General features: G+C 40.8%; 1 protein-coding gene across 3 annotated transcripts in view; it reads right to left on the bottom strand.

Annotated features, from left to right (window-relative positions):
* The window catches only part of LOC133638809 (phospholipid phosphatase-related protein type 1-like), a 165,043-nt gene that overhangs the window by 24,157 nt on the left and 125,485 nt on the right, over positions 1-15,401 (bottom strand). The gene's annotated exons all lie outside the window — the stretch shown is intronic.

The raw sequence follows: 15,401 nt of genomic DNA, 5'->3' as shown, positions 1-15,401 counted from the left end.
TAAATGAGATTACCTGGGATGATGCTGGACTAGTAAATGAGATTACCTGGGATGATGCTGGACTAGTAAATGAGATTACCTGCGATGATGCTGGACTAGTAAATGAGATTACCTGCGATGATGCTGGACTAGTAAATGAGATTACCTGTGATGCTGCTGGACTAGTAAATGAGATTACCTGGGATGCTGCTGGACTAGTAAATGAGATTACCTGGGATGCTGCTGGACTAGTAAATGAGATTACCTGCGATGATGCTGGACTAGTAAATGAGATTACCTGGGATGATGCTGGACTAGTAAATGAGATTACCTGTGATGCTGCTGGACTAGTAAATGAGATTACCTGGGATGCTGCTGGACTAGTAAATGAGATTACCTGTGATGCTGCTGGACTAGTAAATGAGATTACCTGGGATGCTGCTGGACTAGTAAATGAGATTACCTGGGATGCTGCTGGACTAGTAAATGAGATTACCTGCGATGATGCTGGACTAGTAAATGAGATTACCTGGGATGATGCTGGACTAGTAAATGAGATTACCTGGGATGCTGCTGGACTAGTAAATGAGATTACCTGGGATGATGCTGGACTAGTAAATGAGATTACCTGTGATGCTGCTGGACTAGTCAATGAGATTACCTGGGATGCTGCTGGACTAGTAAATGAGATTACCTGGGATGCTGCTGGACTAGTAAATGAGATTACCTGCGATGATGCTGGACTAGTAAATGAGATTACCTGGGATGATGCTGGACTAGTAAATGAGATTACCTGGGATGCTGCTGGACTAGTAAATGAGATTACCTGTGATGCTGCTGGACTAGTAAATGAGATTACCTGGGATGCTGCTGGACTAGTAAATGAGATTACCTGGGATGCTGCTGGACTAGTAAATGAGATTACCTGCGATGATGCTGGACTAGTAAATGAGATTACCTGGGATGATGCTGGACTAGTAAATGAGATTACCTGGGATGCTGCTGGACTAGTAAATGAGATTACCTGGGATGCTGCTGGACTAGTAAATGAGATTACCTGGGATGATGCTGGACTAGTAAATGAGATTACCTGCAATGATGCTGGACTAGTAAATGAGATTACCTGTGATGCTGCTGGACTAGTAAATGAGATTACCTGGGATGATGCTGGACTAGTAAATGATATTACCTGGGATGCTGCTGGACTAGTAAATTAGATTACCTGGGATGCTGCTGGACTAGTAAATGAGATTACCTGGGATGCTGCTGGACTAGTAAATGAGATTACCTGGGATGATGCTGGACTAGTAAATGATATTACCTGGGATGCTGCTGGACTAGTAAATTAGATTACCTGGGATGCTGCTGGACTAGTAAATGAGATTACCTGGGATGCTGCTGGACTAGTAAATGAGATTACCTGTGATGCTGCTGGACTAGTAAATGAGATTACCTGGGATGATGCTGGACTAGTAAATGAGATTACCTGCAATGATGCTGGACTAGTAAATGAGATTACCTGTGATGCTGCTGGACTAGTAAATGAGATTACCTGGGATGATGCTGGACTAGTAAATGATATTACCTGGGATGCTGCTGGACTAGTAAATTAGATTACCTGGGATGCTGCTGGACTAGTAAATGAGATTACCTGGGATGCTGCTGGACTAGTAAATGAGATTACCTGGGATGATGCTGGACTAGTAAATGATATTACCTGGGATGCTGCTGGACTAGTAAATTAGATTACCTGGGATGCTGCTGGACTAGTAAATGAGATTACCTGGGATGCTGCTGGACTAGTAAATGAGATTACCTGTGATGCTGCTGGACTAGTAAATGAGATTACCTGGGATGCTGCTGGACTAGTAAATGAGATTACCTGGGATGCTGCTGGACTAGTAAATGAGATTACCTGCGATGATGCTGGACTAGTAAATGAGATTACCTGGGATGATGCTGGACTAGTAAATGAGATTACCTGGGATGCTGCTGGACTAGTAAATGAGATTACCTGGGATGCTGCTGGACTAGTAAATGAGATTACCTGGGATGATGCTGGACTAGTAAATGAGATTACCTGCAATGATGCTGGACTAGTAAATGAGATTACCTGTGATGCTGCTGGACTAGTAAATGAGATTACCTGGGATGATGCTGGACTAGTAAATGATATTACCTGGGATGCTGCTGGACTAGTAAATGAGATTACCTGGGATGCTGCTGGACTAGTAAATGAGATTACCTGGGATGCTGCTGGACTAGTAAATGAGATTACCTGGGATGATGCTGGACTAGTAAATGATATTACCTGGGATGCTGCTGGACTAGTAAATTAGATTACCTGGGATGCTGCTGGACTAGTAAATGAGATTACCTGGGATGCTGCTGGACTAGTAAATGAGATTACCTGGGATGCTGCTGGACTAGTAAATGAGATTACCTGGGATGATGCTGGACTAGTAAATGATATTACCTGGGATGCTGCTGGACTAGTAAATTAGATTACCTGGGATGCTGCTGGACTAGTAAATGAGATTACCTGCGATGCTGCTGGACTAGTAAATTAGATTACCTGCGATGCTGCTGGACTAGTAAATGAGATTACCTGGGATGCTGCTGGACTAGTAAATGAGATTACCTGGGATGCTGCTGGACTAGTAAATGAGATTACCTGGGATGCTGCTGGACTAGTAAATGAGATTACCTGGGATGATGCTGGACTAGTAAATGAGATTACCCGGGATGATGCTGGACTAGTAAATGAGATTACCTGGGATGCTGCTGGACTAGTAAATGAGATTACCTGTGATGTTGCTGGACTAGTAAATGAGATTACCTGGGATGCTGCTGGACTAGTAAATGAGATTACCTGGGATGCTGCTGGACTAGTAAATGAGATTACCTGGGATGCTGCTGGACTATCCTAACCCTAACCCACCAAGACACTTCACAAGCAGCCTTAAATCTTCATCACACTTTGGCTGAACATGAAGAGATGCTGGATGGATCTTAATAACGTCACCACAGACTTAACTTAACTTAACTTAATAACGTCACCACAGACTTAACTTAACTTAACTTAATAACATCACCACAGACTTAACTTAACTTAACTTAATAACGTCACCACAGACTTAACTTAACTTAACTTAATAACATCACCACAGACTTAACTTAACTTAACTTAATAACGTCACCACAGACTTAACTTAACTTAACTTAATAACGTCACCACAGACTGCCAGTGACCTTGAAAGTCTGTCCAATGTCACATGAACATGACAGATTGCAACTTCTCACCATGTTCAGGTTATGCCAATCACCTTAAACTCAGGAGAATAACTCCTAAATCATCTTAACAAGCGTGAGTAGAAGATCTACAGCAGGTGCAGATGCCACCATAGCAGTTCACTTCCAGACTTGTTACACAAACATTTGCAGCAAAGTCCTAAAAGACTGGAGTGCTCCTGTTGTACAGAAGAACTTGGACCACTTTGGCACATCCTTGCATTGGCATTTTAACCAAACATACAACACTGAGGTCCAAACTTGTGATTTACATAACTGAGGCGTTCCTCAAGGCACTCCTTTAAGTCCTCTCCTTTTTGACACTTTTGTCATGTGATTAATGTCACAGGCTTTATTTACTTCCTGCAATCAGTAGTCAACTTCTTTAGTTGTACTGGTGGTGTTCCTCAACGTTCCATTTTAGCTCCTCTCTTTTCCATCTTTTGGGAAATTTAATTGGTGGCTCGCAAATTTTAAAAAAACAACTTGTGAGGGCCTTTCAGTAGAAATGGCATTCCTATGGCCCCATTCACCGTGCTTTACCTGACACATGAAACGTGACAAATTGGGGTGTGCACTGTCCACTTTAACCCTCAGATGGCAGTAGAGTGTTGAATATCCTAAAAAAAATGTGTTTTGTGGCAAAAAACACCTTGTTGCTGTGTAAAGAGGTGCTTTCCATTATTTTCAGCAGCCTGCATTGCAAAAATGATTACTACAGCAACAACACTTCATCAGGAGCAGTGGTTCTTAACCTTGTTGGAGGTACCGAACCCCACCAGTTTCATATGCGCATTCAACCCTTTTTTAGTGAAAAATAAAATGTTTTTTTTTCAAATTCAAGACAAAGTTCTATGTTTTTGGTAACACTTTAGTATGGGGAACATATTCTAAGTAACAAAGACTTCATTTAGAGTTTTTTGGTTAGGGTTAGGGTTACAGCAGGGGTGTCAAACATACGGCCCGAGGGCTGGATCAGGCCCGCGGACCAGTTTTACCCGGCCCGCGGAATGAGTTGGCAAAGTACAAAAATGTAGCTGAAATTTTTGAATGAAATAAACCGCTGTTCTAAATGTGTCCACTGGATGTCGCAATAGCAATTATTTGTGTCTTTGTAGATACATATGTACAAAATAAACCACATGATGTTAGTACATCAGTCGAGGAAAATTATGGAACTACATAAATAACATCCTGTAATTTGATTTTGATATAATTTTTTTATCTTGATAGATTGAAAAGTAACACCAAGGATTTGACTAATGAACATTTATTCAGCAAACATAAATAACGACAAATACAGTATATATAATATTAACCGCAACAGGTAATTGTAAAAGAAACCCAACAACATTATGATTTGTACATTTTCAGAATATGCTTGTTCTATTTTTTTAAAAAGAAAGCAATCTGAAGTTGTCTTTATTTTTAAGTTATCGTGCCGTGATATTACCAGTCCGGCCCACTTGGATGTAGATTTTTCTCCAAGTGGCCCCCGATCTAAAATGAGTTTGACACCCCTGGGTTAGAGGGTTAGGGCCAGGGTTAGAGGGTTAGGGTCAGGGTTAGAGGGTTAGGGTTATAATAAGGCCATGCCGAATAAGGCATTAATAAGTACTTAATAATGACTAGTTAAGAGCCAATATGTTACTAATTTGCATGTTAATAAGCAACTAATTAATGGTGAATATGTTCCCCATACTAAAGTGTTAGCATGTTTTATTACTGGTGCATAAAATGAAGCGTGCATGAACATCACCTTGTTCAAACAACAAAACCAACACAGTGCATAAACTCACAACAAATGACACACCTGCAAATCAGTCAGCTGTTGCCGTATTCGTAATACGCCGATAGGGAGAAGTTTGTATTTACACGATGAGTCGGGTGTGTTTTGACCTCCGCCGAACCCCTGAGCCCGACTCACCCAACCCCTAGGGTTCCATCCAACCCAGGTTAAGAACCACTGATCAGGAGGGTAAAACTAACCTGTCTCACGAAGGTCTAAACCCAGCTCACATTCCCTATTAGTGGGTGGATTCTGCGTCACAATGAGAGGACGAGGATCAAAAAGCTCTTTAAATTCAAAACAAATACCTTCACTACTGTACAGTTTTGCAGCAGATTGTAAAGTGTTGTCATAGAGACGGTCCTAAAACTGACAAAATAAACACCAACATCAAATGTCTACTGTAGAGGACCACAGAATATGTTGTAGAAAAAAGAGAAAGAGTGAAAGGTAAAGGTTGTTGAAATGTGGCCCTCAAATCAACATAGTTTAATATCACTCATTTTGTTGGGATTTGTTTATGATCTAGTTAGGTTTTGTAGAAAAAACTAAAGAAATACAAATCATGCATTCCGCAAATAGAAGTAATTGAAAATGATATAATCACAGAATGGAAAAACATCCAATCAGGATCCATTAATGCAAAGCAGTGAAACCAATCAGATGCTATTTCGACATCTTCATTCCTCTGAAGGATTTTGCTGCATCTTTCCATCTAACGCGATAAACTGCAACTGTGGCAGGAATATTTGTCTCCCCTCAAGGAACAAAAGCATGGCTGGGATCCAAACTGCATGAGGCTCATTTTGTCATTTCACATTTGGAAAAAGTCCATGTGGAAACCTGCTAAACATGTTTGTGGTATTGAAAATGCATAATTAGCAATATTTCAATAGCAGTTTTAATATTCAAAAAGATCCACCAAACACTGCAGGAAAAACATTTCCAATTGCATTATTTTTGTCATGTTTTCGTTGTGTTCTGTTAGTTTAACTCCATAGTTCCTGTTTTTTTGTGCACTCTTGTTTGTTTTGGTTGCCATGGTGACATATGATTTTCACCTGCCGCTGGTGTTCGCACGCTCACCTGGCTCTAATCAAGAAGACGATTTAAACCGCCTTTGCCAGTCAGTCGGCCTGGCGTCATTGCTCGTTTCAGGTCTGATTCTACAGTTATGCTAGTTATTGGTTTCATGCCACAGTTTCATGTTGTTCTATGCCATAGTTCATGTGAGTTGTTTCATGCCACACTTTCAGGTTGTTCTATGCCATAGTTCATGTTAGTTGTTTCATGCCACAGTTTCATAGTTGTTCCATGCCATAGTTCATGTTAGTTGTTTCATGCCACAGTTTCATGTTGTTCCATGCCATAGTTCATGTTAGTTGTTTCATGCCACAGTTTCAGGTTGTTCTATGCCATAGTTCATGTTAGTTGTTTCATGCCACAGTTTCATAGTTGTTTCATGCCATAGTTCATGTTAGTTGTTTCATGCCACAGTTTCAGGTTGTTCTATGCCATAGTTGATGTTAGTTGTTTCATGCCACAGTTTCATAGTTGTTCCATGCCATAGTTCATGTTAGTTGTTTCATGCCACAGTTTCAGGTTGTTCTATGCCATAGTTGATGTTAGTTGTTTGTTTCTTGCTATGCTATAGTTTATGCTAGTTGTTTGCTTCACGCTATTGTCACCCAACCCTCTACATAAGTCTTGTTTATTTCATGCCATAGTTAAGAGAGTTTTTGCCTGTTATTTTGTAGTTAGATTAATAAATATGTTCCTACCTGCTACCCTTGTCCGTAAAAGTCAGTTTGTATCCCGGGAGAACAAACTTTGCAGCAAGCTGCGAACCCCCCCCCCCCACCCCCCCCCGTCATGACATTTTTTAAATTACAAGGACACTTACAATAGAATTAATTATTAATTCCAGTGGTGCTTCAGTTTTCGTATGACCTGATTTTCATAGAATTCGCACGGCCAAACTTTGCACCTAACAAAATATTCCATTTGCCTGCGTATCAAATAACCAAACATAGTACTTTTTTTATTTAGTACAGTTTTAAAATAACTGGCCCAAATAAATGTGTACTTTCTGCTATAATGTAAGTGCCAGTACTTTGATAAAGAAGTTGAAGAACAATATTGAATCCAAGAAAGAACTTATAGCCAAGTATGAAGTGAGGTAATGTTCATTCATCCATTCATGTCGTCATTTCTACGTAGTGGTCATTGTTTTCGGCACACAAAAGTAAAATGTTCTCTAAAAAAAGTTTTTTTGTGTTAACATTTAGTGTAAACGCAATAAGATGACTGTAGATTTACGACACTGTGGAATAAATAGTTTCGGTGTTTCCGACAAACACTTTGAATACAATTACAGTGGTACCTCAACTTAAAAGCGCCCTGACTTAAGAGTGTTTTGAGATAAGAGCTGTCTCTCAGCTGAACTTGTCTTTCAAGTTTCAAGCTTAAATGTGAGTTCCAAGCATCTCCGCCATTAGTTGCTGTAGCAAACGCCAAAATGAAACACCTGCTCTCACTTGCTTAGCATTAGCTTTAGCATTAGCTTCTACAGTCCACGTTACTTTGTGTTCCAGGTTTGGGAAAGAAGAAAGTGGGAAGATGGACTCTACATCTATTATTATTATTATTATTATTATTATTATTACATCCTCTTTAAACCAAGACACATGTTCCTGACTGCTTATTCACTGTAAATCTTATCCATCTTTCTTCTTTGTATCCAATTGATTTTATTGTTTTGATTTTGTACGGTGTCTTTCAGTGCTTAGAAAGGCGCCTAATAAGTAAAATTTATTATTATTATTATTATTATTAACAGTGATGAAACACTTGCATGACAACTGATATTGTAATTGTGTAATTAATTCATTGTAATTGTGTAATTAAATAAATAATTGTAATTGTGTAATTAATATCTCAGAAAGTAATTACTGAATGTGTTGATTTTCCACTCATTATGTTGTTGTTGTGTCCAGAAGAAGTCACAAAGTAAAAGTACGACACTTAACTTTTATTGCCAATCTTGTGCTCACAGGTCCAATTCCGAGACACGTTCTTCCTCATGGACACGTCTTTTTCTCTCACACTCAACATTTGTCATTCTTGTCAATCATCTTTCAGGCCCAGTGTAGTCTGAACATCACCATGGAGATAAACACCAGCATGTCCTTCACTTAAATACTTATCTAATAGTTTTCTTTATTTTTTATTTTATTACATGTTGGATCTTTCTTGTCCCAAACAGCCGACTATTGTTGCAAATAATAACGTCCTGTGCCGCGACTCCTTCACAAGTTGCACGGTCCATCTTCACAAAGGTTTAGAAGTAAAACGTCCATTAAAAGTAACATTATTATTGTGAATAATTAGTTCTAGTGTAGACAAAGTTGTGGTTGTACAGGAAGGAAATACACAATATCTAGTCTGCACTTCGTCCTTCTGGAGACACTGCCCCCTGGTGTTTGGGAAGAGGATTACAAGTTTGGCAACACCCCCGTGTAAGAACTATCAATCAAACAAGACACTGTCAGGGAGGACACAGACTAGGTGACACGAAACTATGTTCCAGCCTTTACTGTTAATGTGTGACACGTAACATCGTAACTCATTACCTTGTGACACGTAACATTGTAACTCATTACCTTGTGACACGTAACATCGTAACTCACTACCTTGTGACACGTAACATTGTAAGGTGTGACTTGATGACACGTAACGTTAATAATAAATCTTCATCATGGTCATTGAGGGAAAGCTCCTACAATATGCTGAGTCATGGTTGCAGAGAAGCTAGTCACCAAAATAAACCACCAATGTTTGTCTCCTTTCATTCAAATATGTGCTGCACTTTTTAGACCACTTCCTTTCTATTACACTTGTTTACACTTGCTTCCACACTAATGTTGACACTGTAAATAAAGTCTACACAAAGTCAACTAAACCACTGTGCAGATGTGCCTAATATTACACTATATTACCCACAATGCTTCACACCTATATTACCCACAATGCTTCCCAGGTATATTACCCACAATGCTTCACACTTATATTACCCACAATGCTTCACACCTATATTACCCACAATGCTTCACACTTATATTACCCACAATGCTTCCCAGGTATATTACCCACAATGCTTCACACTTATATTACCCACAATGCTTCACACTTATATTACCGACAATGCTTCACACTTATATTACCCACAATGCTTCACACTTATATTACCCACAATGCTTCACACTTATATTACCCACAATGCTTCACACTTATATTACCCACAATGCTTCCCAGGTATATAACCCACAATGCTTCACACTTATATTACCCACAATGCTTCACACTTATATTACCCACAATGCTTCACACTTATATTACCCACAATGCTTCCCAGGTATATTACCCACAATGCTTCACACTTATATTACCCACAATGCTTCCCAGGTATATTACCCACAATGCTTCACACTTATATTACCCACAATGCTTCACACTTATATTACCCACAATGCTTCCCAGGTATATTACCCACAATGCTTCACACTTAATATTACCCACAATGCTTCACACTTATATTACCCACAATGCTTCCCAGGTATATTACCCACAATGCTTCACACTTAATATTACCCACAATGCTTCACACTTATATTACCCACAATGCTTCACACTTATATTACCCACATTGCTTCCCAGCTATATTACCCACAATGCTTCCCAGGTATATTACCCACAATGCTTCACACACACACACACCTTGCAGGATTGAGGTGGATGACATACTATGGTCTGATCCAGCCAGGTGATGATTACAATCACTAACTTTTGAGTAGGTTCTTTTATAGACTTGCTGTTGCCTAAGTCTGCACAACTAATCTATGCTCTCATTTTGATTTATCTCCAGATAACCTTTTTATTTATCTTACCTGACGGTAGTAAAAATACATATTTTCAGTTTGCAGCATCGTTGTTGAGCAGTTGTTGAAAAGAAGACAGGATGTTTGGACTTTATCTTCAGGTCCTTACGTGTAAACCCACTTCAAAGTAAACAATGCTAGTATTTGCCAATATATTGTGTCAGTAATCATCCTCACACATGCTAGACATGCCCAAAACATGTGATTTCTTATAGTAAAATAGGCTTTTTACAACTGAAAATAAAAGGACAAAAGACATGTTGGCTGCTGGACTTGGAACAAGCACAGTCCACTTGTGTGCAACATTACTGACACCTGCTGGACTTGGAACAAGCACAGTCCACGTGTGTGCAACAACACTGACACCTGCTGGACTTGGAACAAGCACAGTCCACTTGTGTGCAACAACACTGACACCTGCTGGACTTGGAACAAGCACAGTCCACTTGTGTGCAACAACACTGACACCTGCTGGACTTGGAACAAGCACAGTCCACTTGTGTGCAACAACACTGACACCTGCTGGACGACTCTTGCCACTTCTCTTCTAAACTATTGAAACCTGTGATTGCTTGTGGTTTGATTCAAGTGAGCCAGCATGTTTCTGAGTGGACTACTTTTCACCACCACATGAAAAGATGCACGATGACATTATGTGTAAAACATCATCACTTTCATAGCAAACATTTGTTGAAGTGTTTATTTGGCAGAATAATGTTTATCATGAAGCAAGAAACTTCCTGGCAATACACAACTTGCAATGACTGTTTAATATCTAAATATTAAACTTCCTGTCAATACACAAGAGTGTTTAATAAATAAATATTAAACTTCCTGTCAATACACAAGAGTGTTTAATAAATAAATATTAAACTTCCTGTCAATACACAAGAGTGTTTAATAAATAAATATTACACTTCCTGTCAATACACAAGAGTGTTTAATAAATAAATATTACACTTCCACACAAGTGCAGTTCTAACTTCAACATGAAATAACATGACTGAGTCTAATTTTAAGCATTAAATCAGTTTTATTCTTAAGCATGTTTTGTTGTCATTTACATTCCTAACTTCTAATTAACCCAAGGGCTGAGCTCACCCCTTCAGACACAAACAATATATCCTGACCTGATAATAGCCTGAGAGTCACACCTACCCCCCCCCCCCCCCCCCCGTCTACATCATTGCGGCACACCTGAGAGACTTCCACCTGAGACACTTCCACCTGAGAGACTTCTACCTAAGAGACTTCTACCTGAGAGACTTCCACCTGAGAGAGACTTCCACCTGAGAGACTCCCACCTGAGAGACTTCTACCTGAGAGACTTCCACCTGAGGGACTCCCACATGAGAGACTTCTACCTGAGAGACTTCCGCCTAAGAGACTTCCACCTGAGAGAGACTTCCACCTGAGAGACTTCCACCTGAGAGACTTTCACCTGAGAGACTTCCACCTGAGAGACTTCTACCTGAGAGACTTCCACCTGAGAGACTTCTACCTGAAAGAATTCTACCTGAGAGACTTCCACCTGAGAGACTTCTACCTGAGAGACTTCTACCTGAGAGACTTCCACCTGAGAGACTTCTACCTGAAAGAATTCTACCTGAGAGAATTCCACCTGAGAGACTTCTACCTGAGAGACTTCCACCTGAGAGACTTCTACCTGAAAGAATTCTACCTGAGAGACTTCCACCTGAGAGACTTCTACCTGAGAGACTTCTACCTGAGAGACTTCCACCTGAGAGACTTCTACCTGACAGAATTCTACCTGAGAGAATTCCACCTGAGAGACTTCTACCTGAGAGACTTCTACCTGAGAGACTTCTACCTGAGAGACTTCCACCTGAGAGACTTCTACCTGAGAGACTTCCACCTGAGAGACTTCTACCTGAGAGACTTCTACCTGAGAGACTTCCACCTGAGAGACTTCCACCTGAGAGACTTCTACCTGAGAGACTTCCACCTGAGAGACTTCCACCTGAGAGACTTCCGCCTAAGAGACTTCCGCCTGAGAGACTTCCACCTGAGAGACTTCCACCTGAGAGACTTCTACCTGAGAGACTTCTACCTGAGAGACTTCTACCTGAGAGACTTTCACCTGAGAGACTTCCACCTGAGAGACTTCCACCTGAGAGACTTCCACCTGAGAGACTTCTACCTGAGAGACTTCCACCTGAGAGACTTCTACCTGAGAGACTTCTACCTGAGAGACTTCCACCTGAGAGACTTCTACCTGAGAGACTTCTACCTGAGAGACTTCTACCTGAGAGACTTCCACCTGAGAGAGACTTCCACCTGAGAGAGACTTCTACCTGAGAGACTTCCACATGAGAGACTTCTACCTGAGAGACTTCCACCTGAGAGACTTCCACCTGAGAGACTTCCACCTGAGAGACTTCTACCTGAGAGACTTCTACCTGACAGACTTCCACCTGAGAGACTTCTACCTGAGAGACTTCTACCTGAGAGACTTCCACCTGAGAGACTTCTACCTGAGAGACTTCCACCTGAGAGACTTCTACCTGAGAGACTTCCACCTGAGAGACTTCCACCTGAGAGACTTCTACCTGAGAGACTTCCACCTGAGAGACTTCCACTTGAGAGACTTCCACCTGAGAGACTTCCACCTGAGAGACTTCTACTTGAGAGACTTCCACCTGAGAGACTTCCACCTGAGAGACTTCTACCTGACAGACTTCAACCTGAGAGACTTCTACCTGAGAGACTCCCACCTGAGAGACGTCCACCCTGGACCATAGCCCAGATGGCAGACAGCTAGAACCAGCCGTGTGATCCAGCTAAGTATTAAAAGTGCAGTTGAAGTCAGTGTCACTTGAACCATCTTTAGCCGCAGTGAGGACTTCCTGTTCCAGCCATGTCAGCACTTATGTACATTTTCACAACAATAATAATCATGACGGTTGGTTGCAGAACCTTCTTTTCAAGAGGTGTCATGCTGCTATTGTGTTACACTTTATTGTGACACACTGCAGTATTTAAAGAACACCTGCAGGCTGCTAAAGTATTCAATATTAAACATGTTTGTCACACATTACATGACTTTTGTTGTTTTATTCAGCCTGGCATTTTATCTTTAAAGCTGAAATGTAGAATACAGGATTACACCCCTGGTGGTATACACTGTGGTTGTCTACTATTATGCACTTGGAGTTCATATACAGTGGAACCTCCATTTATGAACTCCTCATTGAAGGAACTTTTTGATTTACAAACCACAGAGCGAATACAAATATGCGTTGGTGTACGTACATTGTCTTAGTGCACGTACCACCCATTGTGTGCCTCGCAGAGCAGCCATTTTGTGTCCGGCAGCACATGAAATGTGGGCGGGCTGATCGATCTTATTCAGTCAGTAAAGCAGTGCTGTCGTTAGCTACTGTGCTAATAGTTACTTGATGTGCTTTTTAGGAGTTTACATGTTTCTACTTGTGTTACCTCAGTATGAGTCCAAAGAAAGCCATGGACAAGCTACGTGTTCATTGAAACATACAGAAAGTATCCACAGCGTTGTTGACACAGCCTCTCCACTCTCCTTCCCTTCCGCCGCGCGCTAAAAGAGATGAACCAACAAGGTCAAGTCTATTTTATTTATTCCTAATCATTGTAGCGACCTGGCTGTTAAAGGCCTACTGAAATGATTTTTTTTAATTTAAACGGGAATAGCAGATCCATTCTATGTGTCATACTTGATCACTTCGCGATATTGCCATATTTTTGCTGAAAGGATTTAGTAGAGAAAATCGACGATAAAGTTCGCAACTTTTGCTCGCTGATAAAAAAAAAGCCTTGCCTGTAGCGGAAGTAGCGTGACGTCACAGGAGCTAGTATTCCTCACAATTCCCCGTTGTTTACAATGGAGCGAGAGAGATTCGGACCGAGAAAGTGACGATTACCCCATTAATTTGAGCGAGGATGAAAGATTCGTTGATGAGGAACGTTACAGTGAAGGACTTGAGAGGCAGCGATGGACGTATCTTTTTTCGCTCTGACCGTAACTTAGGTACAAGCTGGCTCATTGGATTCCACACTCTCTCCTTTTTCTATTGTGGATCACAGATTTGTATTTTAAAGCACCTGGGATACTATATCCTCTTGAAAATGAGAGTCGAGAACGCGAAATGGACATTCAGTGCCTTTTATCTCCACGACAATACATCGGCGAAATGCTTAAGCTACGAGCTAACGTGATAGCATCGTGCTTTAACTGCATATAGAAACAAAAGAAATAAACCCCTGACTGGAAGGCTAGATAGAAAATCAACAATACTATTAAACCGTGGACATGTAAATACACGGTTAATGCTTTCCAGGCTGGCGAAGGTTAACAATGCTGTGCTAACGACGCCATTGAAGCTAACTTAGCAATCGGACTGCACAGAGCTACGCTAAAAACATTAGCTCTCCACCTACGCCAGCCAGCCCTCATTTGCTCATCAACACCCGTGCTCACCTGCGTTCCGGCGATCGGCAGAAGGACGAAGGGCTTCACCCGATGCGTTTGGCGGCCCGGAGACGTAGGAAGTCAAGGTGAAGTCGGCGGCTAGCGCTCCAACAAAGTCCTCCTGGTTGTGTTGCTGTAGTCCGCTGCTAATACACCGATCCCACCTACAACTGTCTTCTTTGCAGCCTTCATTGTTCATTAAAAAAATTGCAAAAGATGTCCAGAATACTGTGGAATTATGAAATGAAAACAGAGCTTTTTGTATAGGATTCTACGGGGTACCATAACTTCCGTTACTCGGACTTCGTCACGCGCATACGTCATCATACCGCGATGTTTCAGCCGGATATTTCCCGGGAATTTTAAAATGTCACTTTATAAGTTAACCCGGCCGTATTGGCATGTGTTGCAATGTTAAGATTTCATCATTGATATATAAACTATCAGACTGCGTGGTCGCTAGTAGTAGTGGCTTTCAGTAGGCCTTTAAAGTTAAGAAGTTTTCAAACTGGGAGTGCACCACAGTGCTAGTGACAGTGTGTCGGATGAAAATGAGTACAATTGAGCGACTTCTTGTTGTTGTTTTGACTTTGTTATTAAAAACCTTATGTTTGTTGGATACACATTACTGTATATTGCTTTATATCGTGTTCAAAGTGTACGAAGCTATCATAAAATATGGACTTTTGTCAAGGCTGGAAGCTAATATTCATGTTTACATTGTTTCTTATGGACACATCTGCTTCCATATGTCAACTTTTCTATTTACAAACCAATACCGTTGAAAAATGGAGGCTCCAAGTTGTGCTTTCCAAGAACTACTATTGTTTCTATAATTCAATGTAACCAGTGGTACATATGGCAAACACTGAAGGTGGCTAAGGTGATGACTGATGAGTAATGTAAACAGTGAAGTAATGTAAACAGCTAAAGTGATGAG

The sequence above is a fragment of the Entelurus aequoreus genome, linkage group LG21, assembly GCF_033978785.1.
Source record: "Entelurus aequoreus isolate RoL-2023_Sb linkage group LG21, RoL_Eaeq_v1.1, whole genome shotgun sequence".
In the NCBI taxonomy this organism is placed as follows: Eukaryota; Metazoa; Chordata; class Actinopteri; order Syngnathiformes; family Syngnathidae; genus Entelurus; species Entelurus aequoreus.
The sequence above is the reverse complement of the archived record's forward strand: the minus strand, read 5'-3'. Positions and strand labels throughout refer to the sequence as shown.